Consider the following 5,262-nt stretch of genomic DNA (forward strand, 5'->3'; position numbering starts at 1 on the left):
AGAGCCAAGAGTAAACCCTGTACAACGCCGGGTGTTACCCAAAAAAGAAAAAAAATTAATAAAAATAAAAATAATTTCTTTAGATAGTTTTATTTTTTAGAGCCAAAGAGAGAGCTTCAAGGATTGAAGCACCAGGTCCTGGGTTTGAGTCCCTGCACCACACACCCTCGCCACCATTCCAACACAGCCGGATATGGGCCTGTCAGACCCCAGCACTACTGGGCATGCGCAGCTCCCCGAGCCTGGGCCCTAGCACTGGATGGTCAGAGCCCCCCACAACTGCAAGTCACCAGAAGTGGTCACCATGGTGGTGGGGGGGGGTAGGGAAGGAAGAGTGTGCAGGGCCAGGAAAAACAATTGTATCTGGAGCCAGAGAGCACAGTGGGTAAGGAGGCGCTTGCCTTGCACATCCTGACCCTATCCAACCCTGGACCACCCACACGGTTCCCCAAGTCCCATCAGGAATGACCCTGCGCAGAGCCAGAAGTAAGCCCTGAGCACTGTCAAGTGAGACCCAAAACAAAGGCAACAAAAAGGTGGACCTCCTAAAGGAAGGACTCTTTCTTCCTCTTCATTATTATCAAAAGTTACAACTCACTGAAGTCAGGCCTGGGCTGTTTACTGTACCGTATCATTTCATTTAACCTGCAATAATGCCCCAGAGAGAGCATCATAATCTCCATTTTTCCATGAAGATACCGGGTTCAATTAGATTACACTGTCCAAAGGTGTGGCGCTCACAGCCCCACCCTACTTTAGCAAACTGTTTACAAAGACCTGGCTCTAAGTGAGGTTTCTAAATCTAGGTTTTTGCCTAATATAGGCAAGCTCAGGCCCTCCACACACCTCCAAATATGGCTGCACAATAATGTGTGGTTTTTGCTGGGGTTTGTTTTGGTTTTTTTTTTAATCTACAGGGTCTCAAATGAGCTACTCCATTTAAGTTTCCTGGTGTTCCTGTTGTAGGTCATAATACCAATCCACAAAGAAACAGGAAATAAAAATGGGTTAGAAATAAACAACCTTTGACAGAAAATGCAACACCCGAAAGCAGATCCAGAACACGTGAACCGGAAGACAATGCTATAAATAAACCACATTGCTGAGATGCCTAAGGAGTATTTTAATTGCACAGAAGTCAGGAAATCTCAAAGTGTGAGTTCAGTAAAGGCAATCTCTTTGGGCCCTTTGCCTTAAGAACATGCATACTGATTTTCAAACCAATACCAAAATGTCCAGCAAAGAAACTACTATGGGAGCCCGGCTTTTACCTAGCAAAATGAACCTCCAGGGAGAAGCTATGTAGCGGGAAGCATCTGGGCTTTGGATGCAATCTGGGACCGAAATCTCAGTTCCTCTGCTCACTGCAGTGCGACCTTGGGTAGTTCTTTTAGCATCGCTGAGCCATAGTTTCCACTGCATCTTTCTCACAATGATACAAATATGTCTTTAAAAAGAATTACTGGGGCTGGAGCGTGTGCGGGTAGGGCATTTGCCTTGTATGCAGCTAACCCAGATTTGTTTCCCAGCATCCCTTATGGTCCCCCAAGCACCGCTAGGAGTAATTCCTGAGCGCATGAGCCAGAAGTAACCCCTGTGCAACACTGGGTGTGACCCAAAAAGCAAAACAAGTAAAAAATAAAAAAAATTTAAAAAAAGAATTACTGTTTTAGGGGGGCCAGAACAACAGTACAGCGGATAGGGCATTTGCTTTGCACTGAGCTGACACGCAGAGCCAGGAGTAACCCCAAATCAAAAACAAACAAAAGAAAATATTATGTTTTATAACCACGGCAGAGCCTGGCAAGCTCCCTGTGTATTCAATATGCCAAAAACAGTAACAATAACAGGTCTCATTTCCCTGACCCTGAAAGAGCCTCCAATCTTTGGGAAAGACAAGTAAGGAGAGGCTGCTAAAATCTCAGGGCTGGGATGAACAGAGATGTTACTGGTGCCCGTTCGAGTAAATCAATGAACAACGGGATGACAGTGATGTTTTATAATAATAAAACATACTTACATAGGACTGGAGGGATGGCACAGCAGGTAGGGTGTTTGCCCTGCATGCGGCTGACCCGGGTTCGATTTCTCCGCCCCTCTCAGAGAGCCTGGCAAGCTACCGAGAGTATCCCGCCCGTATGACAGAGCCTGGCAAGCTACCCGTGGCATATTCGATATGCCAAAAACAGTAACAACAAGTCTCATGATGGAGACATTACTGGTGCCCGCTCCAGACGACAGCACTACAATGCTACTTACATAGTGGTAACTACGTGCCAGAAATAATTCTAAGTGCTACACTCATACATTAACTAATTTGAGCCTCATGACAAACCTACAACTGTCGTTATTATGTCCATCTGACAGATGAGGAAACAGTGGCACAATTTGCCCACGCCTTGATTTCAATCATTCAGGCTTCAAAGTCTACTTCTCCACTATGATATTATACTGTGTATGTGAAACAGTATAATCCCTGGTACCCAGTGAGTACACAATAAATAGCAGCTACTAAGGCATTATTCAAACTACTAAGTCTTTTTAAAAACTACTTGAGGGGTTGGGAGCTTTCACAGCAGGTGAGTGCTTGCCTTGATCTACGTTACACCCCTGCCATCCCATATGGTTCCCCGAGCCCCACCAGGAATAATTCCTGAACGCAGAGTTAGGAGTTATGCCTGACCATCACCAGCTTAGCCCCCAAAACAAACAAAAACAACCAAACTACTTGAAGCATATATATTTTTTTTTCTAAAATGAAGAGTCGAAAAACTATAATTTCCCTTTTCTTTACAGAAGAGGCCTTTTGATTTCAGAAGGAAGACGATGAGGAACACAAACTCCAGGTTTATCCACTGCCCCAGCAACCCCTCCCAGGCCAATTCCAGAATCTGTGCGTTTTTAAACATATGACGTGTGCACATGCAAACACGCATTCTGTATAAAATACTTCTATGTGTACTACCTCAGTCTCACAATAACTGGTCGCAATCCTTACCCTTAGTTTACAAATAAGCAATGTGAAATCTCATTCTCTTTCATTCTCCTGCTCTGCACTCAGTGCTATTCAAGCTGCTGGTAGCTTCTCCCGCCTCTTCAAATGCCTCCTGGGCATCCCACATTCCTTTCAATTTGCAAATTCAGCACCACTTTCTCAGGACACCTTCCTTGGCCCAGCTATGTAAAATGTCCTGTAGACCATTTTCTAACACCTTAGAGGGGGGGGGGGGAGGGTTTTTTTTTTTTTTAACCTTGTTTACAGGTATGGCCCTGGAGCGGTCCCTGGATTGACAGCTGGAAACCACTTTCCCGTGCTTTTCCATAGCCCTTATTTAACCACATGAGCCCTTATTTAACCACGAGTCGTACATTCAACGACTGCATTCATTCCCTCCATAAGACAATCAGCACGCAAGGAATGACCTCCAGTGTCAGAAACTGCTGTATCCCAGGGTTTCTCTGTGCCTGAACAAGGAAGATGCTAAATGTATCTAACAAATCTATGAGCGAAAGCCCACAAAGATTAAGTGCTTGTCTAACAACACTAAATTGGCATCCAAATTGGATTCTCGGGGGCTGGAGTGATAGCACAGCGGGTAGGGCGTTTGCCTTGCACTCGGCCGACACGGGTTCGATTCCCAGCATCCCATATGGTCCCCCGAGCACCGCCAGGAGTAATTCCTGAGTGCACGAGCCAGGAGTAACCCCTGTGCATCGCCGGGTGTGACCCAAAAAGAAAAAAAAAAATTGGATTCTCGGTCTCCAGAAAGCAGGTCCTGGACCCTAATACATCTCTCGGCTTACTTATTGGATTTTCACTTTGAGATTAAAGGGCATGTCCTGGGCTGGAGTGATAGCACAGCGGGGAGGGCGTTTGCCTTGCACGCGGCCGACCCGGGTTCGAATCCCAGCATCCCATATGGTCCCCCTGAGCACCGTCAGGGGTAATTCCTGAGTGCATGAGCCAGGAATGACCCCTGTGCATTGCCGGGTGTGACCCAAAAAGCAAAAAAAAAAAAAAAAAAAGGGCATGTCCTTCAGGAACTTCAGTGCCACGTTAAGGTATTGGTACAAACAGAACCGCATCCCTGGCACGCTCAAAAGAGGGCTGATGCACTCCACCAAGTGGAAAAAGAGGTTGTTTTTTTTTTTGTCTAAGAACTAGGAAATCTGGATTTCCTCCTGCCAAACCTCCTCTTTGGATATCCAGCCACCTCGTATTCAAAAAAACTATTCGTGGCAGCTCAACCACCCTGGGGACTTACAGAGTAAGTCATTTCTCCAACCCTGCTTTTGTTCCATCAACTGTTAATTGAACGATCGGACTAGGTTTTCATTTTTTTCCAACTATAAAGTTCTGCCAGATTCTGGGAAGAGCGTGGCCAAAGGGGGAAAAGTACCAAACATTGGGGGGGGGGGTGGGGGGGGAATAATAAAAATAAAAAGACAGAAGTCCTGGTTCCAAAGCTTCCTAGATTATGTGGCCCTACATAGGCCAAACGCTGGGGACCTCAATCTCAACTGCAAAATGTGCACGCCAGTACCGGCGTGGTCAGGACTACGGGATAACAGAACTGAGGTCAGGGATGCAGAACTTCGCGGAGTTACTGTAACTGAACAGTGAGGAACAGCTGAGACTTCAGACTCTTGGGCAAGCTCAGTGACTAGCCTCGGAAAGGCTGCAGGCGGCTGTGCCCACGCCAGTGCTTCTTTCCCGCGCTCTCCTCTCCGTGCCGGGGGGGGGGGGGGGGGGGCCGCGCCTACCCCAGCAGGGACCTGCCCCGAACTGACCACCGCGCTAACGTGCTCGGGGGTTTCTCCCGGCTCCGCACCCGGGAGCCGCTCCTGGGGGTGCTCGGGCGAGCAGGTGGGATGCTGCAGGTGCAGCCTGGGCCGGCCACGTGCCAGGCACACGCCCTCCCCGCGAGGCCGTGGCCGCAGCCCCCCAACCCGGGTGCCGGCTAGGACTCCCGGCCAACCCGGCCCGGAGGGTCGGCGCGGCGGCGGCGCCGGGCCCCGCCCCCACCCGCAGGCCCCGCCCCGCCTTAAAGGTCAAGCCGGACTCGCAAGGAGCGCGCGCCGGGCTGGGGGTCGCGGTCCTCTCAGGCGCCCCCGAGGTCCGAGCCGAGCTCCCGGCACCCGTCCCCGCGTGCGCCTCGTGCCCGCGCCGACTCACCCACTGGCGCCCGGGGACACTAGGGAAAGGCTCAGGCGCCCGCGGCGGCGGCGGCGCAGGCGCAGGCGCAGGCGCGTGACGTCACG

The 5,262-nt window shown here is 49.7% G+C and overlaps 1 protein-coding gene across 1 annotated transcript in view; it reads right to left on the reverse strand.

Annotated features, from left to right (window-relative positions):
• The window catches only part of MRRF (mitochondrial ribosome recycling factor), a 71,184-nt gene extending 65,937 nt beyond the window's left edge, over positions 1-5,247 (reverse strand). The window contains exon 1 of the mRNA XM_004613347.2: positions 5,177-5,247. The gene's annotated coding sequence lies outside the window, so the exon portion shown is untranslated. The remainder of the gene's footprint in view (positions 1-5,176) is intronic.
• Positions 5,248-5,262: the final 15 nt, after the last annotated feature.

This window comes from Sorex araneus, chromosome 1 (assembly GCF_027595985.1).
Source record: "Sorex araneus isolate mSorAra2 chromosome 1, mSorAra2.pri, whole genome shotgun sequence".
In the NCBI taxonomy this organism is placed as follows: domain Eukaryota; kingdom Metazoa; phylum Chordata; class Mammalia; order Eulipotyphla; family Soricidae; genus Sorex; species Sorex araneus.